The 24,402-nt window shown below is 28.8% G+C and overlaps 1 protein-coding gene and 1 long non-coding RNA gene across 3 annotated transcripts in view; one reads left to right on the top strand and one right to left on the bottom strand.

The window, feature by feature from the left end:
* Positions 1-24,402, bottom strand: part of LOC149880534 (uncharacterized) — a 70,158-nt gene that overhangs the window by 34,130 nt on the left and 11,626 nt on the right. The window lies entirely within an intron of this gene.
* Positions 6,630-17,560, top strand: LOC149880536 (uncharacterized). Of its 2 annotated transcripts, XR_016446397.1 has the most exons (6): positions 6,630-7,571; positions 14,215-14,278; positions 15,344-15,483; positions 15,611-15,646; positions 15,736-17,052; positions 17,273-17,560. It is a non-coding gene; the product is annotated as an uncharacterized LOC149880536 (long non-coding RNA). The 2 variants fall into 2 exon arrangements; XR_016446398.1 differs by lacking the exon at positions 17,273-17,560 and having other exon boundaries at positions 15,736-17,163.

Genomic DNA, 24,402 nt, shown 5'->3' with positions numbered 1-24,402 from the left:
CCACGTTGTCGAAGATGTATGTTTTTTCATTTTCGAAATGGTGATGTATTTTTCTACAAACTATTTCAATATCGAACGGATCGCCTTGAGAATCTTTTACGGTTAATCCTAGTTGGAGACAGAGATTAGTCACAGAAACTTGTATTTTGTCAAATGCTGCATCCACCCACACAATACATTCAAAATGGTGGTTGTAATTTTCTGCATACTTTCTAGCAATTTGAGTCTTTTCATATTCCAGACATTCCAGTTAAACCGTGATTGATTTATTCGAATCGTTTGTTTGGCACACGTATTTATGAATTTGATTAAGTTCAACGTCACGTGAACTGAAGGCTTTTGTCGGAGGTAGGACTCCGAAAACGGAGTGTCGGAATCCTACCTCCAACAAAAGCCTTCTATATGACACTAAAAGCCTTCTTATATGACACCATTACGTCCCATTTTTCGTTTTCCGCAGTCATTTTGAGTTGTCAAAGCATAAAAACTTGTATTCAGTATAAACTCTCAGCGTTATAACTTAAACCTATTGAAAAAATGTGAAAAGTCTCAAACAAGTTGTTGACTATGTGTTGTTGACAAAATGACTTAAATCAGCACGATATGACAAACGTACCAATCATAAATCTAAAAGGTTTTGTTAACCCAAAGTAAATCAAATATTAATTTATCTTTTTATTTGTTGATAACAACGCGATGGATTTTGATTGGTCAAACACAGCCCACAATACATATTTGAAGGTTTGTAGCTAAAGTGATACATTGTTTGGAACTTAGAGCTTTAAAAATTCGTAGGGGATTTCTAAAAACTTTAGCGAAAACTATTTATCGATTGATCACGATGAAACTCAGCACTTTTCATTTGATGCTCAAAATTAACTTAAAAGATTTTTCTAACTTTTGCACAACGAAGCTAAAATGTTGTTGCCCGATTTTATTGGTGTTAAACGTGGGTTGTCATAGTTATCAGGTTAAAATGAGTAAACAAATGATAAATAGTGAAAAAGTTTTAAAAAATCTTTCTTCAAACCCTTTTTTTTTTCACAAGTTGATTTGTCAAAATTGACTGGTGCTGCTCTTCAGTTGGATTTATTTTACGGCAGCCAAGCTTGATCGGGAGAAGTATTTAAATCTCAAGAATATAAAGCATGTCATAAAAAGAAAACTTCAAAGGCGATTTGTTGATGGAGAAATTTAAATCAGTTCGTCATTCAAAAAAGCTATTTTTAACTTTTAAGCCGAGAAAAGCTAAGTATAACTGAAGACAACAAAGCTTATTGCAAAAAAAACTTTTTAAAAATGCTAGTCAGCAATATTTTGATTAATCGTAAGGTAGATATGTCGCCAGCAAATTCAAGTGTATTCAAAATGAGAAATTTGCTCCTAAGTTCCTTGTATGGCGAGCGACATGATCCTGTGGTTTGAAGAGTGTGTCATACAAACTTCATCAAACACGAGACTAAAACCTTTTACTTCTAAAAAAACAAATACTATCTTTAAATTCTGTTTAAACATTTGTGTGCAAGCTTAATGTTTATTTCATGATTGAATCAACAAGTTAATCTTTGAATTGGAAGTCAAGGTGTTTTTCATCATCCTTAAGGACCTGGAATTTAGAAAAAAATCAAAAAAATTATTATTATCGTGTGTGATGAAAAATTTTATGAGGGACACAATTTTAAAACTATTTTTTTTAGTATTAATAACATAAATTGTGATTTAAGCAGCATTTTTTTAGAAGACTTATAAATATTTCGGACGTAGCAAAGTCCTTAGCAACCATCTTCTTAGCTACTCTAGCCTAGACGTTATGGAAAACTATTTTACCAGTTTATGACAATTAAAAACCCTTTAGCTGCTTGTTAAGTTAAAGTTATTAGTCATACTTTCAAAGCACAATATCGTTTGCCAGAAGTCTTTAAATCCGCAAATGCATGCTAGGTTTATGTGTGATTAAAACACTTATTTTAGTAACACAGTTTCAATTTAGAAGTTTTATTGAATAATGTGCCGAGAACTCGTTCTAGGACAAAAAAAGAGATTGTTTGCTTGCAATTGGTACATACCAAAAGAAGATAACCCAACACTTGAACAAAAGTTAGAATCTGATTGCTTACCTTCAACTAGTAACTCAAGCTAAGGAAAAATAAACTTCGACTCTTTAATTTCTGTAGACATAGATGATCATAACATTATAAGCAATTATGGTTTATTAAAATCTTTTGTAAAAGAAAAAGCTAGTTGCTCAGATTGTGAAAGCTATGTTAATCTTGAAAATAATGAAGTTAAGCGTTAAAGTGTTAAAGAGTTTGCATGGCCAAACTCAAAATAGAAATGACTGCTTAAACAGTACGATTTGGAAAAAATGTCCATAGAAAATTTTTGCGTCACGAAAACTTCTTGATATTGGTATTTTTTCAGCAGTCATTGAATTTAATGATGGTAAATTTGGTTAAAACCCAATAATGCAAATGCTATGACGGCCAGTTTTACAGTTTATGCATAATGCATTTAGAAAAAGTGATATAAAGCACATAAAAAATGTTCATCAAGTCATCAAAGGCATCAAAAGCAAGAAGAAAATTAAGAACCATTAGAAAAGGATTTCTGGATAATGAAAGAGAAGAGATACCTGCTTATTCAGCAGGCTTGTATTATTTATATCATAATAAATTAATTTCAGTTTAACTTTATTTTTGTGTTTTTCTCAGTATTTCATTTTTACCAATTTCGTTAACTTTAAAATGTGATATTTCAAGATCAGCATGAGCTTTTAGGTTGAAATTTTCACTGTATGTTCTTTAGCTATAATGAGAGAAGTTGGGCTAAGACTATTATTTTATACACAAAACTTATCGTCTTATAGCGCTTTTTATAAACTTTATATTATGGCTTCATTTTAGTTCAACTCTTGCATTACAATGTAATAAAGAATTGGTGAAATTTTCAAGTCTTCAACTACATAAGTTTTTTAAATATTTTGTTTACAATCTATAAACAGAATATTATATTTTTAGTAATAATCGAGGCAAAAAGACTTGGTTTAATTTAATAATTTCTTTTGAATGAAAAAAATATAAAAAACTGTTAAGTATCGTCTTATTTCAATTTTTATTTTTTTCACCTTAAAAAATTTAATATCCCATAATCCCATAAATAAGTTTACACGGGAAGTCAGTTTTTATCGTCAACGTTTTAGCTTTTTGAATTATTTGATTGCTTATATTTTGCGAACTTTTGTCATTTTGAATGTGCTGAAGGCTTTTTTTCTTGCCATTGTTTGGTAAAACTTTTTGGTCTTTTTTTTTTAAAAAAAATTTTTTTTGGTTTTCAAATCGTAACGAACAAGTTTATATCGGTTTACTATTAATAAATCACAGTTTCTTGAATTTTTTGTGCAATATGACTACTGTGTGTCCTCCGTTTAAGAACCCCGCGCTAGAATCGATTTATTAAAATTAATAAATCGTATTTATTATTATTTATAAACTACGTCAAGGTTCATTAACGGATTTCAAATTTGATTATGCAAAGTTTAAATTTCCCCTCTCCCCCCCCTCTCCCCATATACCCCCTGATGGGTAAATGTGGGATTTGGGTAAAATTAAAACTTTTAAAAGAAAAAAAAAAATTTTTAAACTTTGAAATCTGTAGTTGTAGAAAAAGGCGGGAGCTGGCTCATCCCATTTTTTGACCTCGTACCAACCATAAAAATTCAATTTCAGATTTATAGTTTTGAGAGGTTAAAAATTTGGCCAACGAAGTTTTACACTCAAGCAATAGAAAAATGGATGAATAATCAATCATAAAAACATGGATACAGTTTAACCATTTTTGTGATTGCAACTGGTTTAAAAAATCTTTAAATTTTAACCATATGAACAACTATAACATAATTTAGTCATTTTTTATAGTTTGAGTTATAGATTGAGTGAATTTTTTAGCGCTCATCATTAAGCAACCATCCACAAGTGGCAAACTTTTAAGCACTGTAATTACAAGGTGATATATCACTTTCACTAAATAAAATATCAGTTATTATCGTGGAAAGTCGAACAAACTTTTATCTAAAGAATAAAAATAAGAAAAAAGACGAAGAAATTGGTAAAAAGAAAGGTCCTACGCTTTTTTTTGTAACAAATTTATGGAAAATACCTTAATGAGCAATATTCAAAATCTTTGGGATCTCGCAGGGGGCACAACTTTTTAGTTTCCTAAAAATTACGTTTAAGGAAAAAAGTAAATTCTTGAAACATTTCAAAAAAGCATTTTTGACATCTCCTTTCTCTTCAAATTCAAAAGAGATTTAAAATTTTCAAATTATGTAAATACCTTAAAGAGCGTCGTCCATAATTTTACTTTTCTTAATAAAAACTTTTTTGTAAACAAAATTTTTGTTGTTTATAAAATTGAAAAACTTTGACTGCGAGGATGTAAACATTCTCTCAAGGATGTAGAGACTCAGAGAGTTTGTAAAAATTCTCTCATGGAATAAAATGCATTTGGCCTTAGTGTATATTACAAAATATAAAAATCAAAAAAACGATTTTCGTTTTTTGACATTTGGTCAGGTTTGTCGAAAATTCCCAACTGTGCGAAGTTGTCAATGCTTCCGGAAAAAAAACAAAAACACCTGTTCACGAAGAGAAATTTGACAAAGCCTGCTTTAATGCTATTTTAGTAACAACTAATGATATATTGTTCACTAAATGTTAATTATTATTACAATAAACTTTTATCAAGGTCAATATATTCGTTTATTTGTTTACTTCTTTATTCATTTATTCGTGTATTTGTTCGTTTATTTCACATACTTCGTTTGTTCAATGATAAAAGAAAAACATCATTTTTCGATGTTAATTGTTGTGATCGTATTTCTGTAAGTGTACTGGTTATGTAACTGTCCCGTTCTTTCTTCTTTGTGCTGTTTATTACAACTATTGTCATAAATAAATCGACTTTGATTATAAAATATGAGCTTTCTAGTTTAGATTCATAAAAGTTTATTTTATCAACAACATTGAGCTCATCGATGTGATTATTAATAATGGACCATTACGCAGAATTTTAAAAAAGTTTAACGTTGAGAGTTCTTAATGTCAATCGAATTTTACAAAAAGACGGTCGAAAAACTCCTTTTTGAGTTGTGTTGAGAATTCTATCAAAATGAATGATTATTAATTACTTAAGTTACTATCTATCCACAATGCCAGAAGGAATTCACAGGCTGCATCCCAGTAAACATTAGACGCCCAGTGGACGTTTAACGATGTTCAATGCCTTCTTGGATATGCTCTTCTTTCTTACTTTCTCATTCATTTAATGAAGAGTGCTACTGCGACTACCATGTCGAATTCTGGTTTTCAAACCAAATGTTGACAGAGAAAGTTAACCAAAGTTTTTCGATGCAGAAACTGAGTTAAGTAACTTTGGAGCCATCAAGTGATTTTCAAAGCACAAACTCAACAAATAAATTAAAGAAGTCACAACTAACAGTTGTGTCGAAAGTTGCGGTTAGATTCATGTTCGGTCAAATAAATGGAAAAACTTCAGTAGAAATAATAATATTAGAGATCAACTGAAAAATCATTCTAAAGTTTGTTCTAAGTAACGCATTTTGATTTTGCTTTTTGCTCTCCTTATAAGATTTTTTATTAAAGAACTTCGTTTTACTTGGTTCGAAACATTTTTTTGGAATTGAATAAACTTGGTTCACTTTTTCGAAATCCATTTTTAAAAATGTTGACTGATTACACAGGTATACAAAAAAAAAAAGTTTTTTTTTTCTCTGGCATGGCGTTTAAGAACAGCTATAAACTGATTTGAGGATGGTAAATGAAAATCTGAACTTATATTTTCTCCATCGCATCTCGTTTTTTCACAATCGGGTAAGTTATGGATACGCGGACAAGTACAAATTGCGTACGTCCATGGTAACTTTAATGGAAGTAAAAGAGACTCCATTTCCTCCATAAGATAAAGCATTGATTTCCGCAATTCGCACATGTCCCCATATCTGTTACGTATCCGTTTTTATCATTAGTGGGACATCAGGTAGTGTTTTATCGTGAAATCTCCGTTATATAAGCCGATGAGTACTTTGCTTTTACCTTTTGAGGTCTTTAAAATAACATTTTTTTTTGCCTATCAGGTCAAAATTTTTATTTTATCAATTGACCTTAAATATAACAGAAAAAGTATATTTGACGCATGGCTTCTCTTTGTTTTTCATAAAAAACAGGTTTTGATTACTAAATTGTTTAATTTTTGTTCTGCCAAAAACACTTTGACCATAACAACAATTTCATGATGTCCCGTCAAGCGGGACATAGGACCGCAAAGGTTTAAAATTAATAACCAATATAAGCTCGATATCCTTACGTGATAAACGAAACTTGAGATCATGTTCGTCATCAGCAGCCCAAAATCAGTTCAAATTTAGCTTAAAATTTTTTGCCAGAAATTTCGTGTTGACCAGTTTTATTATCAAATGGTAAAAAAAAAGCTTTTCTTGTCATAACCCTAATTAACAGCCGTAATATGAAACACTCACAGTAAAAACGTTCCGCGAACTGCATGTTTTCGTGACACAGAAACGTAATACTTTTGTGACACAGAAACGTAAATTCGAAAATGTGGGAAGTTTTAAACAATTTACAACCGCATTTCGTCTTACACTTTTTTCATATTTATTTAGCTTAAAAATTGAACGATATTTCACGAAGAAATCTTGTCCTATTATGTTAAGACTTCAGAATTTACAAATAAACAGATTTAACGATATCTACATAATTAAAATTATGTTTTTTAAATATATGATTTAGATATTTTTGCAACGTCGAAAAAGTGTTGTGTTGTAGGTCATCTAGATCTTCGAAATGTTGGACTAAGTTTGTCAACGGAGCTGATTAGATCCTCACAGAAATATGTGTCAGTATGCGTGTCAGTTTTGCTTCCTATACGCATGAAGTTGCAAAGAAGGTTCCATAAAGTACAATATCAAAGGCATATTTTCTTTTAAAAGGGTGCCCAGATCATGGAGGAGTTTTAATTGGTGCTAATAAGCATGTAATAGCTGTCATTAAGTTAGCTGTCATTAACATAGAGTATTTTTCTTGTGCCTTTAAAATAAATCAGCAGATGAAATAGGCTTCTGTATTCTGATTGCAATACAGTGGAAATCAACAGATAGAGTTCCCTTCACCTCAACTCACAAGATTTTTGTTGTTTTTAAAATGATTTTAGATTCAGGTTCCTTTTTACTTTATGAATGATTTAATTTCAGGTATGATTCTTTTTTCAGAAAACAATGAAACAGTTGAGTTCATCTTAGTCGAGAGTGCATCTGCCTATTGGAAGAAGTTGGCTTGTTACACTTGCTTGCATGAATTTGACAGTGTTGTAAAACAGATTGACTGTGATTACAATAATAATCAATCGAAAATGGCTGCATTCCTTAACAAGCTCTGTTAACTTGATCCTTTACATTATAAAAAGTTGATTTTTAATTCTTTCAATGTTGCAAGCGGATGTTTTGTGCAGACTAGCTTTGGTTATTAAGAATCTGTTATGTAAGTTATTTTTTAGTGTTTATTAATTCATAAGGGTGAAATTTTTGCAAAATGCTTTTTTTTAAGTTTTTGTAGATGATTTTTGAAAGTGGACTTTTTTGTAGAAGTTTTCTTTCTTGCAGAAGACAATAATCAATTGTGACATAGTAAACTGACCTCTGGTGAATTTCACTCTCCATAGATAAAAAAAAAAAAAAAAGAAATTTCTTTCTAAAATGAAATTTAACTGTTAGAAGTTAAATTTCAATCAGCTAAATATCAGGAAGCTCTAATAACATTAATTCAAAATTTCATTGTTCTTTTTTCTGCATTAAAACGAAAATGTTTTCTTACCAGCAGCCAAACAAAAACAGAAAAAGAAATTTAAAAAAAATTGCTCTGATAAACATATCATTAATACATTTATGTTAATAATGAATAGCTAAAAAACCAAAAAAATGAACTTGTATCAAAAATATAATTATTAAGTTATCATTTACTTCTTGCATATTTAAAAAAGTTTTAAAACAAATGGACAACATAGAAGAACTGAAATTGTTCTGTAATTGCTATCAATCTAGTTACAAATATAAAATGATTTGATAGAACATATGTGACTCTTTTCCACATTTAGTTGAAACTTATTATGAGTCATACTTTTACCATTATGGGTCATTCCATGCCAAATGGACCAAAATTTTAGGATTTCAACATAGACCCCCTCAGATTTTGATGAAACTTAGTGGGTTTGTTAATATCAATGAGAAAAGCAATTCCTGAAAATTTCAGCATAAAATCTTTTGTGGTTCATAAGGTACAGTCGTTTGAAATTTCTGATTTTTCCAAAAATAAAAACTTCAGTAGCAAAAACATGTCTTGTTCATACTTTGAAGCTCTATATTTTAAAAACAAAATTTCAGAAAACCTTCTAGTTTTTTTAATTGTATACAACTCTTGGCTTACTTTAATAAAACTTTGACATTGGATTCTCAAATGTCACATTTTTTCCATAATGGCTACCTAAAAAAGCTAAAAAATTGTTTGCAAATGTAAAAAGTTGATTTTTGATGAGTCAATATACATAAACTGCAATTTAAGAAGTGAAAAGACATATTTTTTTAGTTTCTATATATGGTAGGCTTCCAAATTTTGTAAAATTTACTGATAAGATACAAATCAGTAAAAAATTATAGACTTCTAAAAAGGGCTGCGGCTAAATCTTAGGAAGATGTGCCTCCACGTCAAACCACTGGTAACCAAGGACCAGCACTGGTTTTAATAATTTTTTTTTTTCTTCTAATTTAATAGACTTTATTTCAGTGATTTCAGAAAAAAAAATAGGGGGTACTCATGAGGAAGTTACAAAACCAGAACAATGAAAATTGCCCAAAATGCATTAAAAACAATAAAAATAAAGTTATTGTTGTACTTTAGTTTGTGTTATATACTCTAATACAAAGTATGTATGAATTTAAAAGTATTTCACAATAAGTACTAGAAATAAGTTTTTAATTAAGCTTGAATTAAACTCAGTTTTTAAATAGCCCCAGCTCATAACTGACCCCTCCCCCCTTCCATCCTCCCCAACCATTTACTTTTTCTTGTTTTTGCCCAGAACTTAGAAAAAATTTGTAATTGGACACTTTTCATTTCACGGTGTGTCTGGTTTTATCTCTGATGTATGAAGTACCTTAATACCCAAACACACCACTAAACATACATATGAAGACCACACTGGAAAAACGTCCAAGCTACATTTTTATTGTTTTGAGTAAATTAGATTTTAAACTTCAAAACACCATAGTTCATTTATTTGTTAAGCTAAATATCTGTGTAATTTGATCGGTTTTCTAGTTATATAGTAAATTATATATATAAAAATATATATAGTTAAACTGCAGCTGACTGGCAGAGGCAAAAACCCAAAAACAATAAAAATGTAGCTTGATTGTTTTTCCAGTGTGGTCTTTATATGTATGTTTAGTGGTGTGTTTGGATATTAAGTTACTTCATACATCAGAGATAAAACCAGACACACTGTGTAATGAAAAGTGTCCAATTACAAACTTTTTCTAAGTTCTGGGCAAAAATGTGAAAAAGTAAATGGTTGGGGGAGGTTTGTCTGGTTTTATCTCTAATGTATGAAGTGCCTTAATACCCAAACACACCACTAAACATACATATATATAAAAACTGTGAAATTTAGTTTTAAATGTCAGACAGTAAAAAGACTACATATAAAACTTATAAGTAGCCTATTAGGTTTAAATGAAAAAAAAGACTTTCTAGTCTAATTTACCCAATATTTAATACCATGACCATAAATTTTGTAGTATCTTTCTAATACTCACTATTCCACCCCTCCCCATTAATTTGACTTATTTGATTATCATGTTCAAATTTAGATTGTTATAGTAAATAACAAAAGAATGCAATGTTGCTTGACTGTTGTTCGAATGGAAACCTTGTACTGCATCTTGAATTAAAAAACTGTAATTTTCAGCAAAGTCCTAAAAAGATTTATTTAAAAACAAGTTTTGAAACTAAGGTTTCCATAAGTTTTGGCACAACAAGTTTATAGGAATTGATAAAATTTGTAAGTAAAAAAAAAGATATAAAAAGAAAACTCAATAATTTGCTCTTTTTTTATGTCACAGCTTTTAAATGTGTAAGTTGCATTCTTTCTTTGTGTATATAGACACTTCATACATCAGACATATTTCTTTCTAAGTTCTAGGCAAAAATGTGCAAGTTAAAAAGTAAATGGTTGGGGGAGGGGGGATGGGGGGAGGGGTCAGGTATGAACTGGGGCTATTTAAAAACTGAGTTTAATTCAAGCTTAGTTAAAAACTTATTTCTAGTACTTATTGTGAAATACTTTTAAATTCATACATACTTTGTATTAGAGTATATAACACAAACTAAAGTACAACAATAACTTTATTTTTATTGTTTTTAATGCATTTTGGGCAATTTTCATTGTTCTGATTTTGTAACTTCCTCATGAGTACCCCCTATTTTTTTTTCTGAAATCACTGAAATAAAGTCTATTAAATTAGAAGAAAATAAAAAATTATTAAAACCAGTGCTGGTCCTTGGTTACCAGTGGTTTGACGTGGAGGCACATCTTCTTAAGATTTAGCCGCAGCCATTTTTAGAAGTCTATAATTTTTTACTGATTTGTATCTTATCAGTAAATTTTACAAAATTTGGAAGCCTACCATATATAGAAACTAAAAAAATATGTCTTTTCACTTCTTAAATTGCAGTTTATGTACATTGACTCATCAAAAATCAACTTTTTACATTTGCAAACAGTTTTTTAGCTTTTTTAGGTAGCCATTATGGAAAAAATGTGACATTTGAGAATTCAATGTCAAAGTTTTATTAAAGTAAGCCAAGAGTTGTATACAATTAAAAAAACTAGAAGGTTTTCTGAAATTTTGTTTTTAAAATATAGAGCTTCAAAGTATGAACAAGACATGTTTTTGCTACTGAAGTTTTTATTTTTGGAAAAATCAGAAATTTCAAACGACTGTACCTTATGAACCACAAAAGATTTTATGCTGAAATTTTCAGGAATTGCTTTTCTCATTGATATTAACAAACCCACTAAGCTTCATCAAAATCTGAGGGGGTCCATGTTGGACCTTCGTCCATTTGGCATGGAATGACTCTTATGTTTAAAAGTCCATGAAACAATATATAATATTTCATGAAGTGATTTATATAAATGCAAACTTATATCAAAATTAATGTCTGGAGATTATAGTATCTTTTAATGCAATATTATTTACCTCAAATTTAGTTATTACTTTATAGTTAGTCAAAAGTTTATACTTTTTTTTTCTTAAGTGAGGATTTGCTATTTTATACTGATCTGTGTTAGTAAAACTTTTCAATTGGAAAAATGTAAAGATTATCCTATATTACTCAGTTTAAATTCAAAATGAGGTAGTCAGAGAATTTGAATAATTCTGCTGCAAGTTGAATTTTACAAAAAATCTACAAAATGAATTCAACAATAATTCTTTTGCGAAATGAATATTTAAAATCAATAAAAACTAAAAAAGCAGACAAAAATAAGCATCTATGAAAAATAACCATGACTTATACTCTATAATAAACTCTCCTCGATTTATACTCTTTGAGCAACACACGTTGAAATGTTCTCTTTAGATAAAACTCAGTGTTTACTCAAATGCAAATACTCAACTGTCATTAGTTTTGTTTTCTTATATTTAGGTTGGAACTGAGAAATTTTTTCATGAAAACACAATTAAAAGTTGCTTTTAGTTCTGTGATATAAAAAAGATTTTTTTATTGATTGATTTTTTCTCAAAGAAATTTTTTCAAATAGCATTGATAAGCATGATTTTTCCTTTAAGTAAAATCTCTCTTTTTTGCAGTCAGTACTCTTTGCTGAGTAATTAACATGCTGATTGTTTTAATCTTCAGTTTTTGAATCAAGATGCTCACTAAATTTGAGGATAATTCCTCACTGAATTTATATAAATTAAATCAAATAAAGTTGAAATCTTGTTTATGAGAAATTAAAATGCAATCAAAACTAAGCCCTGTTATTTTGATTACCTGTTAGTACCTGTTAATGATACATTTTGCAGCAAAACAAATTACATAATTGCAACAATTGACAGAAAATTGATTTGAAACTGTTGATTAAATGGAATTTTTGAGCCAAATATATGATTAAGTGTAATATAAGTTCAATTTTATCCAGCATTATTGAGCATTTAAAGCACGTAAAAAGTCAGAAAGAAAGTGAAAGTAGCTCATTTGATAATCATTATCAGAATGCTTATTTTTCATGCGCCCATTTGAACCTTATATTCAATAATTAATGTAAAAAAAAATTTGATTTTTATAATAATTAACTTGATGGTTGATTTTTATTTAATTTTTTTTTTTGCATAATTAATTGAAAGTTATTAATTCCACTTTTAAACCTTTTTAAACTTTGAATTTTTTATTATCTTATTATTTTGTTTTGAAAAGAAAAAGTTTACCAAATCGATTTGTCAAATTTTGTTTTGAGTAATAAAAAATTGAATGAAATTCTAAAAGAACTTCACTATAGTTACTGCTCATGTTTTCCTAAAGGCTTTTAAGTTGTCTGTGATTTAGTTCTCATGCTGGGTTATAATTAACTATACTGATAGCAGTTTTCAATAATTTGGCTTTTTTCAGCAATAGATACATGTGCTGCTAAGTTTTTTTGATGAATGATGCAGTGAAATGAAAAGAGGTTTTTTAAAAACCTCTTATCTTTTCACTGCATCATTTTTGTATTTCTCATCATTTTTTATTTCTTTTTTAATAGAGAAAAAATTCCTTTTCAGATCCAATCATTTTTTTAATTTACTTCCAGAAATATAGTGCTGACCTCTGCTTTCGTTTTTCATTGGCAGAAGTTTTAACAAATCTTAAATAGAATTCTCTTCAATTCAGTATCTAACAAAAACTGAACATTGAGGTGTTAATGAAATATTAGTGCTAGACTTGAATGGTAAATTAAAATATTAAAATTCTTTCATGTCTTCCATGAAATGATCAGATGTATGCTTTGCAATATTTTCAATAAATCTAACACAGGCAGAAACAGAGCTGGATGTTTTTTATTTTAAAGAAGTTTAGCTTTTCACATCATAGTAAAAAGCCATTAGGAAAAGTGTTATTAAATGATTTGTGTTTGGTCATATGATTACAAAATAACACTTTCATGACAAATCAAATATGTTACCAAACCATGTTTATTTAAAATATTTTTCAAAATATAGCCTAAACCATAATAGTTTTTTAATTATAAAAAATATCCACATTTTATATTGGATATTTTGTTGAGGAGATTTTTTAGAATAAAAAAAAAATGCAAAAAAACTTTTTTTCTCTATTTTCTCTATTTTCTTGCCAAATGACACAAAGCAATTTTTTTTACATCAGAAGAAAATCCCACCATTTTTATCATTCTTACACTTTTTCATTATTGTAATTATTACATTACAAATATTTTATTCTAAATTTTACCAGCAACTGACAATTATTAGTTAAGTGGTATCTAATATTTGTCGGTTAATAGTAAAATGCAAACTGAGAACTGCAAACACGTAAAATGGGAACTTTTTTGCAAATCAAAACATTACATTTTAAGGACTATTACATTTTACCAACAGCAGCCTGATTTACTAAAAAGTACTTTCCTGTTGACAAATGTCTCCTGGTCCACACAAAAAAGCTTGGCAGGCTACATGTGGTCAGCTGGCAACAGGTTCAGTACTGCTGCTTTAAGTATGTAATAGTTATAGTTTGTTTTTTTTTATATAAAATAGCTTGATTTTGCTATAACTTTGATAAAACTGTGAACAGTGTAAAAAAATTAATTAGTAATGTTATTGCTGGCTCCAAAGCAGGAAGCTTAGATTTATTTACCTAATATTCAAGATAATTGTGTTACCATCTTTTGCTGTTTTTTAGTATGAATCTTTAACTATGTTCTATAAGTTTTTGAAATTTATACTTTTTTGTAAATTTCTTAATAAATAAATTTTCTACATAAGACTTGTAATTTTTTAGTTTTATAATAATAGTTTTCACCATAACCTTTTTTGCACAAGTTTATTTAAAAGCATTGTTACATTTTTTTAAGGTATTAAAGGTTTGTTATTAAAACAAATGTTGCACGAGTTTGGGATGGCTGTACTCATAACTAGGTTTGAACTTTTATCATTACATTCATTTTGTTATATACCTTGGTTTTTATATTTAGTTAGCACTGCAAAAGGAAACACTAAACTTAATGACAATTTGCTACTAGGTCATCAGCATTACACTTCTTATAACATAGTTCTGTATGGTAAAGTTACTTTATTAGAGGCTGGGACAATTATATGTTTGTAGGCCATAAGCATGACACTTCATAAGCCATAATTGAATTCTTTACAGGAGGACCCACAGTGTCTACTTCTTCTGCTTTTGAGAAGCAGAATCTTGTTTGCATATTGTCAGAAGTAATAGGTAAGCAACAGTATATGATAAAATGGATGCAAGTACAAAAGTTTGTGACATTGGATACCTTTGGTTTTTCCAGTGCAGTCTTAAATTATGATCTAAGAATTGTAATGCGGATGACCTTGTACCATAACGTCATTAAGTTAATTATGTATAGTAAAGTTATTACATTATCTAATAAATGTTACTTTATATTATCTGACTCTTTAAGAGTTAGATAATATAAAGATATAAATATAAAAATATAAAAATATTAATTATTTCAACAGTTAGATAATGTAGATTAACATTATTTAGATAATATAATAACGCTCTTTCATGACTACTGATCTCTTTTAGTCCTTTGTGAATACTTTTTTGAGCAAAAGATCATTCTTTCAGTTTCCATATTTAATGATGATAGCTGGATCTATAACTAAATAAAGGTTTATGCCTAAGAGACTACTTCTTGTTCTTTTGAATATACCTAATTAAAATGATTGGAGCTTCTTTTTGAAGATCTGTACTCCATTAAAATTTTAAGTAGTATATTTAGCCATGAGTGAAAAATATTTTAAGCGATTAGTTTCATTCTCAAAAACTTGTTTATATTTTTCTTTTTACTTATTTTTATATATTTTCAAATACTCATTCAAACACATGCTGTAAAAAAGATTGCTGTCAGTTTTTTTACTAAGTGTAATAAGTCAAACTAATTGAACAAGTTCATACGTCGCTGTACCTTACAGTGCTTAAAGGCCTCTTTAAAAAAAAACTGCTTTTTTCAGGTGAAGTTTCATTAAGAGGAAGTCATGAAAGTAAAGAAGAATCGAAGTTTCATTTTTTATCTCTTCATATAAAGCTGTTATATGTCTGTTTGAGTTTGAGTGAAAACAAAATTCAAATGTCTCAATCTCCATTCCCAAATGTAAGTTATTAACATCATCAAATTTCTTTAATGTGATTTTATTCATACATAAATGTATGTTATCGGTTGCTAAGTTTCATTGTTAAAGTAAATATCATTTAATAATATGATTTTTATTTAATTTTAGTCTGATTGCATAAGAACATCTCTTAATTTATCTGATGTAAGTAAAAGTTACTTTTTCTGCTATTTTTTTTAAGTTTTTTTTTTATTGTGATGATTTTATTGTTGCTACGTTTTTTGTTTTTTAAGGTTCCCAGTATTCAACAGCCTGTTGTACCTATTCAGTTAATTGTAAGTTTTTGAAAATTGGGATATAGTTGTATTTTAGGTACACAAAAGTTTGATTGTGTTTTTTAACTTTTATATGATTTCTTATAAGTTGCAAGCATTCCACAATCAGATATTCAGTCAATTGTATGCTGTAAACTATTTATTGTTCATGTATAGGTTATTTGCATTTATAGTAATACTATTTATATCTGGATATGTAAGACTTCAATGCTCTTAAAGCTTTGGATATAAATAATGATGAGGTTTGATATGAATCTCAGGGTCCATATGTAGAAGTGCATATGGCCTAAGGAGTACATATAAAATATGTATTGATGTGCATATCTTGTTAAATTAAATTAGAAATATACATTTATATTAGCTAAGGATTAGTTTTATAATGGTACAAAACTGCTTTAGACTTAATTTTTCAAAGGGTATTTATAAATTGTTAAAGTTATATGAACTATTGAAAATAATATTTGTTGTGACTTTAGTTAAGTCTCCATGATTCCTCTGATTCAAGTTTACTGTGTATACATGATAGTAGCTTGGTGTTTGCAGCTGGCTTAAAGTTGAACCATCTAGTGCACAAGACTTGAATGTTTTGTGCAACTAGGGGTAAGTAATTATTCTATAAAATGTTTTGACATATGAAATGAATGGCAGTAGTATTATATTTTAAGTATAAATATGTAGTAAATTGTTTATTGTGGTTATCATAACAGGACAGTTTTTTATGAATACGTTCATTCTTCGTGAACTGAGTATTAGTTGATCAATCTTGAGCAACAACAGGGAAGATTGGAGGCATGTGTTGCTAGTGATCTTGTTGATCAGAATATCTGTCATACATAGTTTCCTATCTTTACTTCTCTGCAGCAATATTCTGAGATTGAAAAGCACCCAAATAATATGGAAAGTTTTTATCAATTTCTGATTATGTAAGTATAGCCATGATGTGTTGCTCTTGACAAGGGAACATAGTGTGAATGATGGTGTAATATATTTAAGTTGTTAACTGATCTTTTGTAATTAGCATTGATGAAGAATGAAGGAGGGTTGACTGTCTGTGAACAATTTCCTGGGAGCTTAACAAACTGCTGGCGCATGACTTACAGCAACGATCATTAGGCCTGGAACACATGGGAAGCTGAAGTTTTTTGATAGCCTGGAAAATCAGCATAAGAAAATTAGTGTAATCTACATCTACTGTGAACAATTGTACAAATATGAATCTGTTTGACTGTGAGTCAACAGTTTGACTCGTGGTGTTTGATTTAACAATAAGATAAAGTAAATCTGTTAATATCTTTTTATATGCAGATTTAATTTATATTGTCAATGCGACTATATCAAACAATACAATCTCTAATACATGTGAATCTCTAATACATGTGAATCCATATATTTAGGTATAACTATAGTAATTGGTTATATAATTATAGGTTTAGATAACTATTTATTTACATATCTTTTCTCTTTAATTTAAAAGTATTTATTTAAAAATTTATAGTTTCAACTGTTCACATTTTCCCTGGCATCACGTCTAAAAAGATAGAATTGAAAGTAGCACGACTTTTTAATAACGCCTGAGATCGCTCTGATGGTCGTCTGCAGCGCTGCAATAAAAAGACACTTAAAGCTTCGATTGAGGAAGAGAGTAAAGACGACGACTATGAAGAAAATGATGACGACAGTGAAAACGAAGACAAAAAAAGCAAAAGACTTAGAAATAACTTTTATAAATAAAGATATCATGTAATGATGATTTATATAAATATTATTCCATAAACTGTGTTAAGCTATTGAATATTACTAGTTTAAAAAAACAACCACGCTTTACTACCCATACAGGATGAGTTGTAAAGCGTTGTTTTTTTTTTGGCCGCTTTAGGCCTAGCCCTTAAGGGACCCTGAAATTTGGCGTGGACATTTTCATAAGGGTCCCTTAAGGGGTTGCCCTTAATGAACCCTGAAGTCTTTTTAAGGCGGGTATGTATCCATGCGGTAGAATATCGTAAAGTCGTTTTGTGTGTGTGTGTTTTTTATAGACATTAACTTTTTTCTAGTAAACAACTCTAGTTGTCTAGAAAAGTTTGTCAAACTTTGTGATGTCATCAATACTTTAGCTGTTCAATCATCATACAAAAATCGATCATCAAAAACGAAAGAAAACATCATTTAGAAATCTTGCTCCATTCAAATACATACCGGATTGGTAAGTGTCGTTACATTTTGAAGAAACTTCGTTTTCTTCTCGAAAGCTCCCGTTTAGAAACAGCTTGAAACCGTGGCATTGAAACAATATCTGCTCACTGCATTTAATGCTTTTTCTTGATGGTTTTCTTAAAACATATAAAGAAGAAACCGTGTAGGAAGTAAAATCATGAAATACTTTTAATCTGCCCCTTAAAAGCTCAAAGAAAATGTTGATGCCAAATACTTAATATTGCTATGATAATAGCAATATTTAGTATTTGTATAATAAAAGTACATAGCAGAAGCCTCCAGCTGACGTTATCTTAATTTAATTTTGAATAAAACCTGCTTCTTGTTTTTGTTTTTTTTTTTAAAGTTAGTTCTGATTTTGTATTTCAGCTAGATGTTTTTGTTTCTTTCAGCAGAGCAATCGATCGACCTGCGTTATCATTCTAAAGGAGAGTTTATGCAATTCACCGAACTTTCACCTAGTGAATGGGATCGCAAAGTGACGACTTAAAGGAAACATACTTATTAATACTCCCACTACTTGTAAAACGTGCGCCAGTTGTTTGTAAACACTTTGCAATACTTAAAATCTCGAATTTTTATAACTTTTGCTTTGATCTTCAAATCTTTATAAATTGAATTAAATTTGTTAAATACAAAAAATAAAGATTTTTTGCGACTAATTTTTTTACTTCAGTATTAAATAGTAATTTTTTACGATTAAAATTTATTTAAATAACATAACTCTAAGACCCGATAAAAAGATCGCTCAAAAGTTTAAAGAAAGTTCCAACAAGCAACTAAGTCTACTAAGTATGGTGCATAAAAACATACACTAATATCTTGCAACACGTCCTCAGAATTATTTTTCAAAATAAGCATCGGGAAACAATTTCTCATTCCAAAAATGCCAAAAACAAGTATTTTAATTGAGGACCTGGGGAGAAATGACGTGTCTTAGGGGAGTCCTCAGGAATTTTGCTGTTCAAGCTAACTAAAATGAGATGCAACTAAGAGGCATGAGGCTACCCTAGCGGGGTAAGTTGGGCAATAAACAAACTAATGCATTTCTCTGACTACTATGAACTCTGTTATAAAACCAAATTATAGATTTGTTATAAATTAAATATATAGTTTCATATATAAATATATAGTTTCATATATAAATATATACTTTCATATATAAATATATACATTAAGTTTCAAGAAATTATCTAAGGTATCAATATTTAAGATATGAATAGAAAATTAATAATTCTTAGGCAAAAGATAACTAAAAGAAAAACAAAATAATACATTTCAATCTTAAAACTAAAACAACTTTTTAACACATTTTTTAACAAAACTTGTTAATATGACAAACAATATAATAATACTTAAGGTATGTCTTCAATGTCCATTTTGCAATCAATACGAATATAGTTTAGACCGGCATGTGAATCGCATTTTGCATGAGACCATTGTTTGCAACCTTGACACTGGATCCATTTTTTTGTTTGTTTTTCTTTTTCTTTTTTTTTTTTACACTACGTAACTGTCTTTTTATTACCATAATCTACAAAGGATTGACAGGTAGATAACTTTTTTTATTTCTCAACTTTTTTAAGTTTCTTAGTTTGTTGCTGATTTAACAAATCTGCTTCTGGAGTATTTGCTAGAATAGCAGCTTTTCTTTTTCTTCGTCCAGCTGAATTTATCTTTCTTAAGGCTGCCTTTGGGTTAGGTCGCACAGGTTCTGGAGAAAATGATTCAGGAGTTTTAGGAATAAGTAACGTCTCTTTATCAATACAATCTTTGACAGATTGACCTGAAGGTAATGTTAAACGTGCTTCAGAATAAGCTTCGTGTGATAGCTCAAAGTTTTGCTGGTTCTATGCGCTCTGTAACAAATGATGGTAAGAAATCATCATCAGCAATGACGTTTGCATTGTACGGGCAGATACCAGTTTTTTGGAAACTTTTTGTAATGTTAGCACAAGTCATAGCTAATGGCAATGAACCTGAGACAACATTTGGTATATCATAAAAATCAACACTTTTAACTTCAAAGGCTTTCGTGAAGGGTTTTAGTTTTTGAATGATTTTGTGCGAACGGATGTGGATATGTTTGAATGTTTTGTGAAATGATAATTATCTGATATAGTTTTCATATGGCGCGTACACTTTTTGCACGCGTTGTTACTTCTGATATTGACACTTGCATACGTTCACTTCTGGCTTAAAGAGCAAAATCAACAGAACTTTATACTCATTTGAAGGCTTCACATGTTTAATAAAACGTCACATAAGTTTATTGAATTCTATGTCTGTAACCCAGCTACTTCCATTACCTACTCCAATACAATCCGGTGGACCATTGTTAACAAAATAATCTTTGTAACTTTTGCGAGGAAACACACATTGGTGGCACTGTATTTCCTGAGGCAGATGCAGCAGTCATCACTATGACATTAGTGCCTCTTTCCCAGAATGTCATAGAACCAACATTTCGCTTGCCCTTTGCAGCCACAATTTTACAAGGTCTTACCACTGTAGGTACACCAGTTTTATCAACGTTCCATATTTGTGAAGCACTGAATTTGTATATATCCATAACTTTACCTAATTTATCATAAAACACTTTTACATTTTCAGTATTAAATGATGTTGCTCCACCAAGGCTAGTTGCTTCTGCTTTCCTATAAGATAATTTAGGGTTTCTTTGTAAAAAACTAGTCATCCACTCTTTACCAGACATCTTATTTTCAGTCCAAGATTCCGGTATTTTTATTTTGTATTGTACAGCACACTCATAGACGAAATAACGTACATCTTTAGGAGTAAATCCATAAAATATAGATGCCATTTGCAATAACTAATTTTTTAAGGAGCTTTCTTGCTCTTGGGAAAAAATCAATCTAGGTTTTTGAATAAAAAATGGATGGGCAACCACCAGAACTTAGTTTTGAAATGTATCTTGTTAATGTCGCTCTCTTGATGTTGAATTCTTTAGCAGCTGCACTTACGCTTTTTCCTCCAAAACAGACCTTGCTGCATCACTAAGCTGCTGACTTGTAAAAGCACCATTTGATGGTTTTCTTTTATAATTACGCATTCTGTAATATGTATATATACATATATATATATATATATATATATATATATATATATATATATATATATATATATATATATATATATATATATATATATATATATATATATATATATATATATATATATATATATATATATATATATATATTTCAATGGCTTTAGAGTTAACCATTCAAAATTTTAATATCTTTAAATGGTCGTCACTCTTAAACGAGAAAATCTTTTTTGAAGAAGTTTGAACTCTGTCGATATTTTGATCTAGTAAAATGTAAAACAACAAAAAACTGTTTTTAGAAGCCATGTCAAAAGAGGAGGGGAGGGGATCTTGTTGAAATTATCTTTTTTTTTAATTTAGTAAACATCTGATTTAAATTTCTATTATAATTGTTTAGCGAATAATTAACATTTTTATTCCAAACTTATTGTTAAAATGTTAAATTTGATGTTCTAATTTAAATTTATAATTTAAACTTCGACTTTTTGATGTAAATTTCTAATTAAAAATCATTATTTACATTTCTAATAGTAAAATTATAAATATACTTTATGTTAAAACTTAAAAAATACCTTATTAAAAAATACATTACTAAAATTTCTAGTTTAAATTTGTAAGTTGAATTTCTAACTTATTTTCAAATTAAAGATAATTATTTAAATATCTAACTTAAAATTCTAATTTTAATGTTTAAATTTAACTTTCTGATTTTCAAATCTCACAATATTATATCTAATTTAGTTTTCTAATGTAGCTTTCTAATTAATATTTCTAGTTTAACTTTCTTGATTGAGTTTCTATTATAATTTCTTACATACGTTTTTAATTCTCTAAGTTAAATATAATAAAATACGTTTAATTCAAAATTTTGTTTTAATCCTCTAATTTGAATTTCTTTATCAGGTTTCTAGCTTCAGATTCTAGTTTGAAAACCTAATTTGATTTTCTTCTTTGATTTGTAGTTTACATTTCTAAATTAAATTACTAAATTAAATTTCTAAATTAAATTTCTAACTAAAATTTCTAAAAGAAGTTTTTTAATTAAGTTCCTAAAATAAGTTTCAAAATTAAATTTCGAAATTATATTTTGAAATTAAACTTCTAAATTAAACTTCTAAATTAAATTTTTAATATAAATTTCTAATTAAAAATTCTAGCTAAACTTTATTGTTGAAACTTTACTTGAAATTTCAAGTCGAAATTTCTAATTTACATTTCTTCTTTAAATATCTGCTATAACTTATTTCTTCTGACTTCTATCAAGCGCTTCTTTAAATTTCACTTTTGTCTTTTTTTTTCACTTAAACATCAATCTTAGATTTTTACCTTATTTAAACTTTTTATTACAAAACTTATTTAAACTTCTAATTATTTATACTTTTTTAGATTCCTAAATAAAACTTCTTTGATTTTCTAGTTTACATTTCTAAATTATATTTCTAAATTAAATTTCTAAATTAAATTTCAAATTTAAATTTCTAGATTAAATTTCTAAATTAAATTTCTAATTAAAGTTTCTAATTAAAATTTCAAATTGAAATTTCTAATTTGCATTTCTTCTTTAAGTATCTGCCACAACTTATTTATATGGACTTTTTCTATCAAGTGCTTCTTTAAATTTCACATTTAAATTCATTTTTCATACTTCCATTTTAAGTTTCTAATTTAAATTTCTTAGTTCTGATTTAAATTGTCGTTTAATAAATTCTTATTTAAACTGCTAAATTATACTTAATATAATTAATGTGAAATTATACTAATTAGTTCTAAGCTATACCACTAATTTAAATTTCTGGTAAATTTTTTTTCTGAGCAGCATTTCTTATGAACGTTTCTTCTAAAAAATTGTTTTTTTTAGTGTGTGTTTTTTAAACTTTTTCTATAAATTCTTTTATAAATTTATTTTAAAAAAATCCTCCTTTCATATCTTCTGTATATTTCGTTTTTAAACTTCTTTTCCAAATATCTTCATTAAAATTTTGTATACGCTTGCATACGTTCACTTCTGACTTAAAGAGCAATTAATTTTGTCTGCCTCATACTTATTTGACGTCAAGTTTAATTAAGAGATAAATAATTAACTGCAATTATTTATGACAATAACATAATTGAATTAAATGTTACGACATTTTAATTGCTCAAAAAATTTATTAGTTTAACAAAATTATAAAAAAACTATAGAGTAAAATGGGGTCAAATGAAATAGTTAAGAATTTTAATTAATTTTTTTTTAAGGGAAAAAGGTTTTTAAGTTGTTTTTTTTTTAAAGTTGTAGAAAAATTTGAGCTGTATTTAAATGTATACAAATCAAGTAAAAAAAGTTTTTAGTTTTTTAAGAAACTTTATTTAATTGAAAAAAAAAGTTATTTCATTCTACCCTCACATTCGGGGAGAATGAAATACGCAAATTTATGTGTAATTAAAACAACACTTAACTAAAAAAAACTAAAGGCAACCAATAATAACAATTTAAAAAACAACCAAATAAAAAAAATTATTCTTGTGATGATGTTGAGTCGTAGAGAAATACTAGAGGTTGAGCTGAATTGTCACTTGTGCGGCACTTTTGGTGCAATAAAACTCAGCGCCTTTTACATATCGCTTTAGTATGCATGTTTGACAAAGCCAAACCTTGCACTTTGAATTTTCACACTGATACCATTCCATGTATTGACTTGTTGAAGCTTCGCCTAAAACTTTACGGCACTTTTTACACTTGACTTGGTTGCACTTACTTGGTTTGCCTGGTTTTACACTTGATTTGGTTTGTTGCTCGTCATTAAAGCTTAGCTTACGTTGTTTTTTAGCTTGCTTTGCTGCTTTTTTGCTCTCAGCATCTTTCAATCTTTTGAGTATTTCAGGTTTACTGAGACACTCCCCATCGAACCTTGGTACATCTACATTTTTTCGTTTTTTTGTGTCAACGTGTTGGATGCGAAACATTTGTTGCAAAGCTGCTGCAAGCGATTGGGCCGATTGCAATTCTTTTTCAACCTCATTTGAATTTCCTTTTGAATAGCCGGAGTTACTTGACAATTGAAGGTTGTTTGCAGGTAAGTTGGCTTTGGAGGTGACTTTGACGTTGATGCTATGCAACATGCTGATGCCAGATGTTGTTGATATAGATTCAGATAGCAGTGGCTAAGATGGTGTAGTTCCTGGTGCCAGTAGTGGTGGTGGTACTTTCATAGATTCTGGTTGAGATGATGAAGGCTCAGATTGAGATGACGGTGTTTCAAACGTATTAGCAATTTTCAATTTTGACTGATCAATTTTACTGATGTCGAGTGGTAACAAGCCAGTATTCTGAAATCCACTAACTATTTGGGTGCGTGTAAAAACTT

Source organism: Hydra viridissima, unplaced genomic scaffold (assembly GCF_058129835.1).
Source record: "Hydra viridissima isolate aposymbiotic clone 2 unplaced genomic scaffold, HvirCarnegie_v1 scaffold_13, whole genome shotgun sequence".
Taxonomy (NCBI): Eukaryota; Metazoa; Cnidaria; class Hydrozoa; order Anthoathecata; family Hydridae; genus Hydra; species Hydra viridissima.
The sequence above is the reverse complement of the archived record's forward strand: the minus strand, read 5'-3'. Positions and strand labels throughout refer to the sequence as shown.